Below are 14,553 nucleotides of genomic sequence, written 5' to 3' on the forward strand. Positions count from 1 at the left end.
ATCATGTTTGATTTTTGAGTCTTAGTCACATTGTCACATGTGGTTAAGGATCTAGTGAGGTAGTTAGACAGAGAAATCCTACATTATTGCAGGTCACAGGATAACGAAATTATGATACTGAAAATACACTATGAAATTTAACTTGGCTTATTTGAATGTGATTTCCACTGAATATCTTCAATACAGTATACATGAACAGTGTTTTAGGCTCATGGTATCTTAAGGCTGTAACCTAGTGAACCAGAGTTAATGTATCTGGATAAGGGCATCTGCCAAAAGCTGTAAATTTAAATGTAACTCAGGGACTAGAATATAAATTGATACCTAAAGTAATGATGTATGACCAGGTAAATTAGCTAAACATTATTTTAGTCTGGCTAGCTTCATTTTCTCTTAATATGTTTAAACAGTAAGCAGAAAATTTCTTTGTGTAAAACTGTATTTTATTTGGTTTCACCAGTGTTTCTCATCTGAAACCCTGCCAGATATCATGTCCTTCTTGTTCTAGCATAAAAAAGATTGCTCTTTGGCTTTGCATTAGGACGTTTAAATTGCACTATTATGGAGAAGCATTAAATATGGATAGCAAATGAAAACTGAAAAATGAAAACTAGTAGTAGGATTTTTTTTTTATTCTGGACCTACTTTTCTGCTTGGTAACTAATTGCCTAGACATGAAGTAAATTATTTATTTACTAAACCTTAGGTGTTATTTCTCAGGTGTTAAGAAATGGTATCAGGTAACACTGTTGTAAGTGTGATAATTATGTGTGAACAGAATATTTATTATGTTCATGTTTTGTCATGTTCCATATGAAGATTTCTCAAATTGCAATAGTGATATGTGTCTGTTCTTCAAGGAGACTTAAAAGTTTCTGATGTTTGAGGTTAAGAAATTTGGCATTCTTTTTTTTTTTTGCATCGAATTGAACACAGTGGATTGTATAGTACTACTAATATCCATTTGGTGCTGGATATGTTATCATATGATTTAGATATAACGTTAAAAGTCCTGACATTTTGAATATTTCATTTTGAATAGTTCATTTAAATTGGGTATGTGCTGTAATTGTGATATCAGAGCTCCATCATTCTCTCCAAAAAGCCTGATATTAACAGCTGTAATTGCATTTATACCTGAGTGGCTTTCTCTATAGCTAAAAAAAATGAGTGCTGGTATGTGAAGACGTTTTTCCAGACAATGGAAAGTGTCTGAATCAGGACCGGTAAAGTAAAGAAGAAATACGTCCAACTAGCCACCAGTTTAATTTACCGGTACATGTATTAAATTCTGTATTACTAATATATACAGAAAATGCCATATTGTCATTTTGGCTGTCTTCTGGATTTATGAGCGAAACAAACTGAAGTAATCATGTTTAGAAGGCCACATCTCCTTTCTATATTTTTTCCTTCACTTTATGTCACTTTGTTGCATGATCATGTGTATGCTGACTCAGAGAGAAAGAGAGAGAAGCCAGGCCTTGCCTTGTGGTTGAGCTGTAATTGAAGCATAGCAGGCAGTACTGTGGTTCAGCACAGGCCTGTGTGATGGGCATGGGAATACTTAACAGCCCTTAAGAAAAGGAAAAAAAAGAAATAAGACATGAAGTACAGAACTTCACCAACACAGAGCTGAGCAGCAGCTGCAGCCTGGACCTGCTTCCTGTTCATTCATGTAGCATGAGTTCATGGAGTGGCACCTCGGCCTGCACTGTTCTGGTTTGGCCATTACAGTCCATTAGAGTACACTGTACATTACACCAGGAAATATAACCACAGAGAAAGTGGTGTGCAAATGTATCCCAAATGTCCGAGTAACAGTACTAAGCACTAAAACCTTACCTTATGTTAAGCGCTGCTTCATATTCACCCCTTAGCCCTTCACCTCTACCTGCAACCATTGGCACTAATTCTCCAGGGAATTTACTGGTGCCTGGTCTTTTTATTTGTATTTTTTATATGTAATAGAGTAATTAAACTTGTATTTGGCAAGATAAGTCCAGGTGACATACCGTTTCAAAATAAATACTCAGGGAAATGTTAAAGAACGGTATCAAAGTCTTCACTCATGTTAACATAGAGAGTAAAAACTCTTAAAGTCAAAAGTAACAGGAGAAGGAAAATGTCTGCGTCTGAAGGCACACTGATTTTAATTTTTTAATTTTATTTTTTATTTTTGGATTAATTTTGTTTTTTCCTATCTTTCTTTGTTAACTGGATAATCAGATACATTATCTGTTACCTGTCAGACTAAGGATCTAATTATTAATATTATTGTTATTATTATTATTATTATTAGTATCATTATTATTATTATTATTATCATTATTTTAGTTCCTTGTATGTTAATGTTTCACATTTCTTTTTCTTTTTTTGTTTCTCATTATTCTTTTTATTTCATACATATTATTATTAAATTCTTTGTTATATTTTGATATATGTTAACTACCATTTGGAATTCTATGTGGACTAAAATTTCACTATGTTCCTGTTTATTAAAACTGTATTTTGTCTCTTTGTAACAGGGCTGGCCATCCCATCTTCCAGGTCATCCCATCTCCCTTCGTTGCTGGTAAGAGACGTTAAAGCATGTCGGGGATATCTGAAAGTACCTTTAAGAATCGGCTAATGGTATAGTTTGATTTGGCCATTGGTTTTCAGATCCCATTGTCTGTTTTTGTTTAATATTTTCTTTGTCACGTGATAAATGTATAGGTTACGGCAAATATCCGGATCACTATGTTCAAGTTTATCCAAGGTCGTGGACTAATTTAGTTAAACTCTTCACTGTAATAGAGATTCAGTTTAAGTTGTTAGTCAAAGCATGTAGTCCTTAAAAAAGACTGCTTTCAGGGTCAATTTGCTAAGATTGTATCAGGGTCGTTCTTTATAATGGTTATTTTCAGTCCTCCCACGTGTGAGTTGTGTTAATGGCTCACAGCCAGCAGGTTTCCCTGGAGCTAGTGAGTAAGGGAGCACATTTTGGCTAGCCGACTCACCTCTGGTTGGCTAGTATAAGTGACTATGTGTCACTGGCAGCAACTGCCCTCCTTTTCAGCATTTAACCCTCTCCCCGGGGAGCAAATTATGTTCAGGGCACAAAAAGAACTACTCAGAAAATATTAAGGGAGGTCTCAAAGGGCTAGTAATTATCTGCTTATTAGGCCAGCTGAAACAAGTGGAAACATGCACTGAAATCCTAAAGGTGTCATTTAGTCAAGGGTACCGAGGCTCCAGCAGCAGTCAGTCACACTAGCTGGGCGTAAGTCAAGGTGTAAAGTCAGTACTAAACCGTGCGATGAGAGTTTAAAACTAACGATGTGTCGAATTTCGGTTGCACCACAGGTACTTAAGGTACATTGTAACTAGTAACACCTAAGGGGATCGTAGCTCAAACGTTGTCATGTGAGGTGATGTATTTCACCATCACCAGCAAACATGATCCGAGCTAATCAGAAAATAATACATGAATTACTGAAATGCAGGGAAGCAGTAGCATTGGGATAGCTGTAGATGTAGGTGTGTAATGTAAGTTATAACGTAAAACTACAGTTATGTGGTACAATTATTAATTACAACTATTATCAGATGTAGTGATAATTTTCATTCCAAATGAAATCAAATGACTACCTTTAAAATAGTGTTACTTCAAAGCAATTTTCAGATCATGGCATTGTTTCAGGGTGGTACTTGCTGCATGAAAATGAAATCAGAAAAAAAATATAACGCATGAGGATTCATACATAATTCTGGTGACCTGATTGGTTGTGTTACTTAGGATCATACACCAATATAAGAGTATATGTAAAAGACTTCTGGCCAAATGAAGGTCCCTTGTCAGCAGCTCACTAGCAGTTATACCTCCTCTGGGATGTGCAGTGAGCCATGTTTGGTATGCTTGCCTTCCTCCACTGAGATCAGGCAGGCTGGCTTTGACCTCATACAGGTACTTTTTCCATAATCTGGCAGAGCAACATCTGGCTTTCACCTTCACTTAGTGAGGAGACACTGGCCCTGAGACTTGACCTGGACCGAGAGTTTTACACCACTAGAGTACAGAAGAAAGTAAAGGAAAGTATGCTTGTAATAAAATAGCTATAGAGAGAGCAGGTTTAGATTCTGTATACTTTTTTCTTGCTTTTTACAAGCAGTAATTGGTATGGGGAAGTATTGGAGGGAGAAAAGTTTTCAAGCTTGTCATCTACATTGTCGGTAAAAAGATTAAACTTGTAGTAAACATAAAACACACCACAAAAAATGTGCCTAGAGCAGCATATTTAAACTCAACACGTAGTGTTTACATCATGGTGATAACTCACGTGGGCATCTAAGGTGTGGCACATACAAAGTAATAAAGAAATAATCATGTCAGTTATTCATTTATTTCATTTCAGTTTCATTAGCATGTTTGCTAACACACTGGACAGAAACACCCATCCAAGCGATATCAAGTGTTATGTGTTTTGAGAATAATAAATATATTAGCTAGACCACCAGGCAGGTGGAAGTCTGGTTTTCAGCTTTGATACCCTGTCTTATGTTTTGGTTGCCCAGAAACATAATTGACTAACCAAAAATGCTACCTATAATAGTGCAATATTAGTTGGTGGGTTTGTTCGTGCTTTAAAAAGTCAGTAGGAAGTTTTTTCCTCTGGATGTTAAACGTACTTGTCAATTGGGCAAAAAACTGAGCACCTGGACACAACATCTTACTTTAATTTACTTTCTCAGTACTGATTTGAGCGCATTGTATCTGGGGCTGGTTGCCTATAATTATTAATTATAATTATTAATTATAATTAATTAATTATCTATTAATTAATTTTTTTTTTTTTTTTTTCATTTAAACTTGGACTGTCACCATGTATTGAACACAGCCCATAGAGTATGCTCATGTAATTTAATAGTCTCTCTTAGTAAGACAACATGAACAGGATTATTGTACAGTATGTGTTGTACATGCAGCAAATGGCCAACTTTATTGGGTCTAGTAAGGTGATAGTACGACACTTGCCAGTCTTGTTGTCTCTGTGTTTTACGTCTGTCATTACCTTTATGACTTCTGGGAGTAAGCAAGTCACAAGTCCATAGCAAGGAACATACATTATCACTTGGTATAGTTTCCACAAAGCAAGGCAGCTCCTCTTGAAGCTGTTTTCTGTAGAGGAAATACAGGAAATTGTGTTTTTCTTGGTCAGAAGGAGGAATGTTTTCTTTTCAAATGCCAAAACCCAGGGTGACTGCACAACCTTGTAGCTGTTTTATTAGGAGTGTGTAATGGAACAGAACTGAAGGTTTCCTGCCGTGTGGTTTTCTGAATCGTGTTCAAGAAACACTTTGTTCATATAATCTAATTTTCAAGTTGAATTACTTGCATACATTGCTATAAATAGGCACTAAAAATAGTGCCATTTCCAGGTGCTTCCTCTTTACGTGTACATTATTTTCTTTAACCGAGGCACACATATACTGAGGCACACATATACTGTATGCTTGTAGCAGAAAGGAACAGACTTGTTTGAGGCTTTCGGATACAGTGTGATCTTTGTGCTCCAGGATTTTTGTCTGTATTCACTTTAGGTCATGCATGATGGTTTTAAAATAGGTGAAAAAATTATTTTAATTACATTTGCCTGTAAAAATAATGTGTATAGCATTTATGAAAGATAGAAACATAAGGGAGATGTAACTTAAAAGTACCACAACCATCAAAAAGAAGTGTTTTTCTTTTTAGAAATGAAAGAATAGGACAGGTATGATGTAATGGCACTTATTTTGCATTGTGTTACTGAAAAATATTGAGTGCATTTTGATAATATCAAAGCAGTGGGAAGATTTGAGAACACACAAAAAAAATACTTTTTAAGTATATAATTAAAGGCTGGCACTGGGCAATAATTTCGTGTTTTTTATGCCTGGGTGTGTTTCTGACGATTTTTCTTGCTTGTCTTGCTTTCATGTTGACTTTTCGAATTTAGCTTTTTCCTTCTAGCCTGGCGTAATTACATTAAGAAACACAAATTAACCTTTGTATGTATTTTCCTTAAAAATAAAAAAAAAATGGATTATTATTTAGTCTGCCCTTTGTTTTCATTGTACTGGATTTCACTGAGGGGGTGTGCTGTGATGATGAAGCTTTTCTTTTTCACTTAGTTCTTAAAGCTATAATTGTTCAAATGAACGACCCAATAAATAATAATAACTTCTCACTACATTCTGAGTGTAGTGACATTTAATACAGAAGTTTACTTGCTTCTGGTTCAGGAACTCTAAACTGAGCTTTCTCAGGCTCTACAAAGTCTAGTGTTTTCCCACACAAGCTTGAGCTCATTAGTTAATTATCCGACCTGTCATTAGTGTGAATGTCATTTGTTAGAGGAGGGAAAAACACACAGCTGTTGTGCTTTGACTCTCCACAAGCGTTAATTTCTTAACACACCAATTAACACCTGCCTTCCACATTACTCCGCCTCTTCCAAGTCTTTATATTATTAACTAGTATAAACTTTTATTATTAAGATTTATTATGTTTTACACAAGAAAAACCCTCTCAAGCCTGTTTTATGGTCTGCCTCAATAAAGCTGAATGCAAAGCCTTGTTCCACAGATCTCGAGTCTCTTTTGTTACCCACATGTTGGCCAACAGCTACACGTCCCATGTATCCTAATCTCACTTCTAAATCTGGCTCTTCATTTGAAGGCTGAGGGCCAGACAAAGTTCTGATCACAAGAACTGATTAGACATGATCATTTTAAAGAAGGAAGCTAAATAAGGCAAATAAGGCAGGGCTTATTAAAGTGAATTGGTTGAGAATGGATTCTTTTAGGGAACAAAGCTTTACCTGGAATTGAATGTGACTTAATGAGGGAAAGTTGAGGAATAAAACATAACAGGAATATACCGTAATCCACAATAGGGTGCTGTAATGTCATTGGCGCTTAATCCATCAAGAATCCATTATTTTCCAGCACAACCCATTGTTCTATTGTTTTTCTATTGTTCTACTGTTTTTTATTTTATTGCTCTATTCAGGCAATTTCTTAAATTACATTTTATTTACTAAACAACATTGTATGTATCTGTTTTAGTTGCATTTAATGTTAATTCCTTTTACTACTTACATTACAACAGCTATTAAGAGTTATTCACTTACAAGTCTCTCTTTTTGTCTGTCTTTTGTCTCTTTCCATTTTCCTATGAAGACAAAAAATGCATGTCATCATGTTACTAACTGCAGAGTTTTTCCTGAAGTACTTTGCATGGTTGAAGCGTCGACTATCCAACGCGAGAGGCGTTACTCAACAGGGTCTTCGTTCCGTGCGGAGCACCAGTCAACGAAGACTGACCATTTCTGGGCGTAGAGGCGTCTCGTAGACGGGGCCCTCGCCTGAGCAATGGTATGTAGCACGTCCTTGGGGAGGCTCAGAGGCTCCCATCGAGGGACCATACGTGCAGAGCCCAGAGTTCTGGCTGCGGGTGCCAGATTGTCCTGTTCGCCTGAGAGAGGAGGTCTCGCCTCAGGGGGATCGGCCATGGGGCTTTCATGGAAAGCCTGAATAGCTCCGAGGACCAAACTTGGCTCCTCCAGAGTGGGGCCACCAGGAGGACTCTGTGCCTGTCTTCCCTGACTCGTCTGATGACCTGAGGGACCAGAGCGATCGGGGGAAAAGCGTAAAGAAGGAGGCTGGGCCAGTCGTGGGCCAGCGCATCTGTGTCCTTTGAAAAATAAGTTGGGCAATGAGAGTTGCTTTCTGAGGCGAAGAGGTCGACCTCTGCCTTCCCGAAAATCTCCCAGATTTTGAGAACCGTCTGGGGATGGAGCATCCACTCGTCCGAGGGGACGTTGCTCCGCGAAAGCATGTCTGCTCCCAGATTCGACTTGCCAGGTATGTGTGTCGCCTTGAGCGATTGCAACCTGGGTAATGCCCATTCCAAGAGGCGCTTTGCCAGCATGTAGAGGCGGCTGGACGAAATGCCACCTTGGTGATTTATGTAGGACACCACTGTCATGCTGTCCGACTGGACTAAGACGTGGCGCCCTTCCAGGATCGCCTGAAACGATCGAAGGGCTCGTTCTACTGCCAGCATCTCGAGGCAGTTGATATGGAGATGGCTGTCCTCGTGCGACCACGAGCCGAAGGCTGGTCTGCCCTCGCACAGAGCGCCCCAACCCAGGTTGGACGCATCTGTTGAGTCGAAAACCACTCCCAGGAACATAATACGTTGGCTGGGGAGCAGTGAGCTCTTGGCAAAATTGACCCTGAGTCCTAGGCACTCTAAGTGGCTCAGGAGCACAGATCTGTGGTGGTCTAGCTCGGTTCGCGACTGGGCTAGAATGAGCCAGTCGTCGAGATAGTTCAGAATGCGGATTCCCATCTGTCTCAGAGGGGAAAGTGCCGCGTTCATGCACTTCGTGAAAGTGCGTGGAGCTAGAGACAGCCCAAAGGGAAGGACTGCATATTGGTAAGCCACACCCTCGAACGCGAATCTCAAGAATCGTCTGTGATGTGGGGCTATCTGGATGTGAAAGTAAGCGTCTTTCAGATCCAGCGAGAAGAACCAGTCCTCGGGGCAAATCTGCGTGAGGATCTGCTTCAGTGTCAACATCCTGAACTTCCGTTTCATGAGGGAGAGGTTCAGGAGTCTGAGGTCTAAGATGGGTCTGAGACCAGCATCTTTCTTGGGGACAAGGAAATAACGGCTGTAGAACCCCGACCCGCTTTCTGAGGGAGGAACCATCTCTATGGCTCCCTTCCTCAACAGCGTCAGCACTTCGGTGCGGAGGACCTGGGCGTCGTCCGGCTTTACCAAAGTGGGAATCACCCCGCGAAAACGTGGGGGTCTCCGGGCGAACTGCAGTGAGTAGCCGCATTTTATTATTCCCAACACCCACTTGGACACTCCGGGGATGGCCTGCCAGGCCTCGGCCCGCGTGACAAGGGGCTGGATAATGTCGGGTGGCAGGCCACTGATTAGGGGCCTGAACACTGACAAGTGTGGAAGAGGAAAATTGCTCTCTTTTAGAAAATGTGAAATCTTTATTGTGTTTGTCATAACAGTGCTTTGCGTGGACGCAACAACGGTGGGCCCAGGTCGCATAGCCGGCAGGCGAGAGAGCTTCTGGGGTGGTCCAGCCGTGGCGGGACTTTGCTCTTTCCTCTTCCTTCCCAAACGATCAGGAGGATTTAGAGGGCGTCGGGTCCAGCACAATCCTCTGCCGGGGGCCCTGACGTCCAGGCGGTTTAGCACGCTTGGTGGGGCGAGCTGGGTGCTGCTCCTTAGGGGGCGCCACCTGGGGGGCAGAAGGGACAGGTTTGCTCTGGCGCTGAGTCGGCGCAGTCCTGGGGCGACTCGGGGCGGAGGTGGAGCGCTTGGGCAGGAAGTGCCGCATAGCCTGGGACGACTTCTGTGCTGCGGTGAAGCGCTCCGTAAACCCTTCTACAGCCGGCCCGAAGAGACCGGATGGAGAGACTGGGGCATCTAGAAAGGCCACTTTGTCGCTCTCCTTAATCTCAGTGAGATTAAGCCAGAGGTGGCGCTCCAGCACAACCAGGTTGGCCATGGATCGTCCAATGGCTTGGGCCGTGGTTTTTGTGGCGCGCAGGGCCAGATCTGTGGCGCTGCGGAGGTCGCAAAAAGCAGGTTCACTAGGGCTCGACTCATCCAGGGAACGGAGAAGCTTTGCCTGGAACACCTGTAGAATGGCCATGGTGTGTAGTGCTGAAGCAGCTTGGCCCGCAGAAGTGTACGCTCTGCCAGCCATGGCAGATGTCATCCTGCAGGGCTTTGAAGGAAGGGCTCTCTTGCTTTTCCACCCCACAGCCGCGGGGGGGCAGAGATGAGCAGCCACGGCCTCATCCAGGGGCGGCAATTGCTCATAGCCCTTCTCCTGAGAGCCGTCTACTGCGCCGAGAGCTGCAGAGGAAGTGCATAGGCGGGCCGAGTAGGGGGCGCGCCACGACTTTGTGAGCTCATCGTGCACCTCAGGGAAGAACGGGGCAGAACGCTGGCAGGGGGCCTGGCGGCTTCCCGGCAGGAACCACTCGTCCAGCCTGCTGCGCGTCGGCTCCTCAGGGGGGGCCCACTCCAGATGGAGATCTTCGACGGCTCTGGAGAGGATGCGGAGAAGCTCGGCATCCATCCCAGCTTTGGCGTCGATGGGCTCTCGCGACGGCAAGTGGGCGGGGTTAGAATCACCGGCCCAGTCTTCCGTTTCAGAAGCCGCGAGTGACATGGAGTCATCAAGCGGCTCGTCCTCCGATCCGCCAAATGAGACGAGGTCACTCACTTCAGCTGAGGGACGCTGCTCTGGGCGTGAGAAGAGGACGGGGGACGGCTCTCTCGTTGGGGAGGGTGAGGCACGCGGGCGCCGAGCCGGCGTGAGCTCACCCAAACCCGGGCGCTGAGCCCCTCTACCCCGCTGTCGCTTCCTGGCCGGCTCGCGGGAGGAAAAGGACGGGGGGGCGTGAGGGGCGGGGTCACTTTCATTAAAGAAAGCGATCCGAGAGCGCAGAGAGGCGAGACTCATGCTCTCACAGAAGCAGCATGAGGACTCAGTGAGTGCAGTTTCAGCGTGGGATTTACCCAGGCAGGAAACGCACTCATCATGGCCGTCATTCTCATGCAGAGGGACTCTGCATATGCCACAGTTGTGACGCGGCATGGCCGCCGCCGTTAAAACGGCGTTTTTTGTAGGAATGCTCTTTTAGAGCGGTGAAAACCGCTGGAAAGCTCTTTTTTGTGATCGCCGGATGGCGGCAGGAGATCAACTTGCATAACAGTTTGCCGAAGCTCCCCAGCAATGATTTTAAGTTTTTTGTTCAGTTAAGAAAAATTAATCAAGACCAATCAAGTTCAGAATCTAACAGCACTGTGGTCGTATTACATTTTATTTCCTTTTTTATTGTTGAAATCATATCTGGTGTGTTTTGTACATTGATTCAGTCAAGCTGAAAGGTCAGCAAATATATATATATACAGTATACACACAAACACACATATATTGTGTGTGTGCATGTGTGTGTGCATGCGTGTGTGCGTGTGTGTGTGTGTGTGTGTTTGTGCGTTTGTGCGTGTGTGCGTGTGTGTGTGTGTGTGTGTGTGTGTGTGTGTGAGAGAGATAAAGGATCTCTCTGCCCTCTCACTGACTCCTGAATGGAAGAATGCTAGGCTATGAAAGGAAAGTTGATTAGATCAGACACAGGATTAGAAAAGACTAGATTTGCTACACTTGGTCTTGCTTGACCCTCTGCATGCATTGCTTCTATTCCTGTCACTCCTAGATGACCATTCACTGACCTTTATTCTTAATATAGTGTTGTTTTCCCATGTTGTTACTGGGATTCCCAGTAGAACATATGTTTCTGATCTGGCAAACCAAAAACCTTCCACAGTCTAAAGGCTTTGTGTAGCATTGTATACACTCTACGGATTAATCCACAATAAAGACTAAACACATCTGGCAGAGGGGTTCAGAAGGATAAGAGTGGTTAGAGGAGGGAGAGTCTGGGGAATTGTTCTCAAGTCCAGTGGTCGATGCAGCTGAATTTTACTGACATCATTCACAAAGAGCTAGAGCTTGGATAATGGACTATGCCTCATGTGGATGGCTCCATCTAGTGGCTAAAGATGATATAACTTATAAATTCTGTTTTCTTGTACCAGACAATAAGATTGACAGACAGACAGTCAAATGGGTAGATAGCTAAACTGATTGCTTTACAGCTTTAGGTGGGGAGAGAGAAAGAGAGAGAGAGAGAGAGAGAGAGAGAGAGATGGACAGACAGACACAGACCCATACACATGTAGATAGACAAAACGATAGACAGATAGATATATAGGCATTTAGATAGACAGATAGATGGACAGACAGACATACACAGATCCATATACATATATCAGATAGACAGCCAGATGGACAGACTGGATAGATAGATAGATAGATAGATAGATAGATAGATAGATAGATAGATAGATAGACAGACAGACAGACAGACAGACAGACAGACAGACAGACAGACAGAGTCCACTGCAAAGAGTATGCATCATCGTATTTAGAAAGAAAAAGCTTTCTCTTCTGCTCAGTGTTGTCATTGGTGCTTATAAATCTTCAGCCCCCCCAAAAAAGGCATCTTTATAATAATAGGTGTGAGCACTTTGCTTCAGCAGCTGTGCAAGCTAATGCTTCATTTCAATTCACTATCTTCACTTATTTATCCAGAATAACTATTGAAATGAGGAAAAAATTTACCAAGCTATAATATTTCCTACATATAAATAAAGGCAAGTTTAATTCCATGGTTAAAACAACATGCCAGTAAATCAGTTCCTGACTGTTTGATGACTGTCATGTATCCTGTAAAAAATAATACAGTGGTCTCACTTGGGGAGTATGTAACAAAATCAATACTGAAAATATTTGTCAGTGTCTTTTCTGAAACCGTACTTTGCAGTCGAGGAAATTGGAAAAAGCCGGTGGCAGTCCATCTGGTATCTGTGTAGAGGCACATTTTTTTCCTCTGGGTCATTTATTCATGTCAGTCATAAGAGTCTGAATCAATAAGACTACACTGACATCTCTTACATCATTAGGTTTTAGGTGCAAATACAGCCAGTGGGGGGCAGAAGAGGTCTAAATACTATTCAGTATATTTTGTGTTGGCTGCCACACACGAGGCTACAATAAATCTTATCGTTCCACTTAAATAGACAGACACAGGACTCATGTTTATTAGGTAAAAAAGGAGCATTTGAAAGGTAAAAATCTCATTTTAATTCAGCAGTTCATTAGAGTGAACCACTGTAATTGTAGCAGAGAAGAAAAGATACTGTTCAGTTGTTAAGCATTTTTAAAAGTGCTCCATTTAACAAAAAGTGAGAGGTCAGCAGAAGCCTGTCTTGATCTTATAACAAAATGACTGACTGTCATCCAGTCCCTCATTAGTCACAGTGTCTCTGCTTTCAGCATCCTTGCTGATCAGACCTTTGGGTAATGGCAATGGTGTAAGAATCGTGCCCTGTGCATATGTCCATTCGTTAAAGTTGGTGAGAGTGTGAGTGTGTGGCAAGTAACAAAATCCCAACGTGATGTGCTGCCACACTTTAACGAGGTAAATATAGCTCCAGCCTTCATTGCACGAAGACCTTACTGCCCTACTCGATCAGAGAGAGAAAGATATTCAACCCTAATATTAATCGCCTCTCCATACCACCACACCGAGCCCAAATGGCAGGATATATCACATTGCAAACGGCTCTAAAGATAATAGGAAGCTCTCTGTGTTGGATATGTAGCATCTGTTGCATCTGCTGCTTCTGCTAAAATTGTATTTCAGGCGTGATTTTCCATCCCATTTGGAATTCTACAGAAATCATGCACTGGTGCATTGGCTTGGTCACACCTGTACCACACCAATTAGCTAAGAGCAGCGCTGATCCGAGAATAGTATCTTCTTTGCTCCAATGTCGGAGTGGGAAATGAGGCCACGCGGCATCGGTGCATCAGTCTAGCCAGTAGGTCAAGGCTTACGAGCGCACCCTCACTGGACGGACTGTTTGGCGAGCTTTAAATCAAAACTATGTTGATGATGGCGCTGTAAGTCTATTATTATCAGGCCTGGCAGAATTACCATGCCTTTTATGGCCCCATTAAATGTGTTGAGTCTTACAGTCATACATCAAGGTGACACAAGTGAGGGATCATACTTTCCACATACGGTAGCTTGAAGATAGCCCGGCTTGCTGTCTGCATGTTGATTTGCTTATCTTTTAGAGCATTAATGACTGGAAGTTTCAAGAGTTATAACACAAGCACATATATTAATACCGAAGCCTGCTGTCATCCTGTCTCCTTTCCAGAGATGTTAAAGCATATTTACTGCCCTATTAAGTAAGAATCCGTAAACAACAGCATCTGTGTTCTCTTTCGTTATTGCACAAATACAGATTCAAAGTTCCGGATTGCTTTTATTCTCTCAGGTAGTTAATCAAGGCTGTGCAATATTCTCACTGTTGTTTGATCATATTACTGATTGTTTTTGGCATTTCATTCGTTTCTCATGTGGAGCATTTATTGCTATAGGTATCATCTGTTATAGGAAATCTTAGCTGCTGTTTTTATGTCCACATGTTAGCTTAACTGCTTTAACTTTATAGCGTGTTATCAGGTAACATGACACTTGTGAATTTATTCTTCTTCTCAAGTGTTTATTCTTCTTCAGCATCCTCACAGCCCCAAAAAGAAACTCAGCAAATCTTAAAGACTTTTATGTATTCCTCAAGTATTTGTTCATAAGCATGTAAAATGTGAAAGTGGTATCTTCAACCACTTAAACTTTTTGCTTATCCCCAAAGACATCTCACACCGAAAACCAACAACTGATTAGACGTGTCCTGACTAATTTTATATCAGACTTGTGGCGATAAAATATTTCACTCCTTTATTCTGATTGAAAATGACTGATAGGTCAATTTCCAGTCAGTGCTAATGTACTGGTAAAAAATAGTTAAAGTAATTCCTTGCTCGTATTATTCTCTTCTTATATTTGGCA

At 42.0% G+C, this 14,553-nt stretch overlaps 1 protein-coding gene across 3 annotated transcripts in view; it reads left to right on the forward strand.

Moving 5' to 3' along the window:
- Nucleotides 1-14,553, forward strand: part of tspan9a (tetraspanin 9a) — a 185,123-nt gene that overhangs the window by 17,287 nt on the left and 153,283 nt on the right. For all 3 annotated transcript variants that reach the window (XM_060878123.1, XM_060878122.1, XM_060878124.1), the window contains exon 2: nt 2,529-2,575. The gene's annotated coding sequence lies outside the window, so the exon portion shown is untranslated. The remainder of the gene's footprint in view (nt 1-2,528; nt 2,576-14,553) is intronic.

Source organism: Tachysurus vachellii, chromosome 9 (assembly GCF_030014155.1).
Source record: "Tachysurus vachellii isolate PV-2020 chromosome 9, HZAU_Pvac_v1, whole genome shotgun sequence".
NCBI lineage: Eukaryota > Metazoa > Chordata > Actinopteri > Siluriformes > Bagridae > Tachysurus > Tachysurus vachellii.